This window comes from Neopelma chrysocephalum, unplaced genomic scaffold (assembly GCF_003984885.1).
Source record: "Neopelma chrysocephalum unplaced genomic scaffold, ASM398488v2 Primary Assembly neopelma1_225, whole genome shotgun sequence".
Lineage (NCBI taxonomy): Eukaryota > Metazoa > Chordata > Aves > Passeriformes > Pipridae > Neopelma > Neopelma chrysocephalum.
In genome coordinates, this window is record NW_020897887.1 from 181,136 (window position 1) to 183,117 (window position 1,982).

Below are 1,982 nucleotides of genomic sequence, written 5' to 3' on the forward strand. Positions count from 1 at the left end.
CTGGCAGAGCAGGAGACAAAAACCAAAAGAAAGAGTCCTTGACTTGGGACAAACACGACTCAGCCAAAACCCAAACCATCCGTGTGTTATCGACCCTGTTCTCATCCCAGATCCAAAACACAGCACTGGAACAGCTACTGGGCAGGAATTAACTGGTTCCCAGCTGAAACCAGGACAGGATCCAGCCCTGAAGGGTCTGGAGGGGCACTTGGCTCGTTCAGCTGCAGGAGGCTGAGGGGAGACCTTGGGGGCTGCAGCTCCGACCTCTGCTCTGTGTGAGCGGGGACGGGACCTGAGGCAGCAGCTGGAGCTGCGGTTTGGGAGGTTTAGGAGCTGTGAGGAGGTTTGGGTTGGATCTCAGGGAAAGGTCCTTCCCCCAGAGGGTGGTTGGGCACTGACCAGGCTCCCCAGGGCAGTGGGCACAGCACCAAAGGCTGCCAGAGCTCCAGGAGGGTTTGGATGACGCTCTGAGGGACAGGGTGGGATTGTTGGGGTGTCTGTGCAGGGCCAGGGGTTGCAGCCCGTGATCCTTGTGAGCCCCTCAGGATTCTATAAACCCGACTGGTTTAGGTTGGAAGGGACCTTAAAACTCACCCAGTCTCACCCCAGTGCCATGGGCAGGGACACCTTCCACTGTTCCAGGCTGCTCCAAGCTGGCTTTGGACACCTCCAGGGATCCGGGGGCAGCCACAGCTTCTCTGGGAAACCTGTTCCTTACATGTGACGAAAGCTTGTCCCAGCTTTCCAATGATGTGTTATAAGCAAAGATCGAATGCTGTGTGCCCACAATTAGCAATTAGCTGCTGCCCCAAAGGTGACTCGAGCCTTTTTCATCCTTTGCCTTTGGTGGTTTTGCTGCCCCGGGACCCCCGGAGGGAAGAGGCAGCACCGGGAGCCCGTGGAACGGGCTGAGGGGAGAGCTCGGGGGTCTGGAGCTTCCTCACGAGGGCAATGACAGGACCCGAGGGAGCAGCTGGAGCTCTGCCAGGGTTAGGTTGGATATTAGAAAAAGGTTCTTCCCCCAGAGGGTGTTTGGGCACTGACCAGGCTCCCCAGGGCAGTGGGCACGGCCCCAAAGGCTGCCAGAGCTCCAGGAGCGTTTGGACAACGCTCTGAGGGACAGGGTGGGATTGTTGGGGTGTCTGCGCGGGGCCAGGGGTTGGATTTGGATGATCCCTGTGGTTCCCTTCCCTCAGGATTTTCCACGATTCCCTCAGGAGCGGGAACTGAGGGAACACCTCCCACACCCCCCCTCCCGCGGGGTTTGCGCACGGCCCCGCCCGGAGCCCCCGTGAGGGACAGGGCGGGAAAGGCCGCCCGGCCGGGCCTGAGGGACGAGGCGGGGAGAGGCTGAGGGAAGTCGTTCGACGCTGCTTGAGGGTGAGGGTGGATGGTTCTGCAGTGCCCGGGTCGGGTGTCCTTGCCCTCAGCAGTCCCTGGCCCTCAGCCCCTCACCCTCAGCAGTCCCTGCCCTCAGCTCCTTGCCCTCAGCAGCCCCTGCCCTCAGCAGCTCCTCGCCCTCAGCAGCCCCTGCCCTCAGCAGCCCCTGCTTTCAGCTCCTCGCCCTCAGCAGCCCTTCACCCTCAGCTCCTCGCCCTCAGCATCCTTACCTTCAGCTCTTCGCCCTCAGCAGCCTCTCGCCCTCAGGTCCTGGCCCTCAGCTCCTCATCCTCCACAGCCCCTCACCCTCAGCAGCTCCTGCCCTCAGCTCCTCATCCTCCACAGTCCCTCACCCTCAGCAGCTCCTGCCCTCAGCTGCTCATCCTCCGCAGCCCTGGGCCTGAGCAGCCCTTCAGCCACAGCTCCTCGCCCTCAGCCCTCAGCAGCCTCTGCCCTCAGGAACTCTGCCCTTAGCAGCCCTTCACCCTCAGGTCCTCACCCTCAGCAGCCTCTGCCCTCAGCTCCTCATCCTCCACAGCCCCTCACCCTCAGCACCCCTTCACCCTCAGCTCCTCACCCTCAGCCCTCGGCAGCCCCTGCCC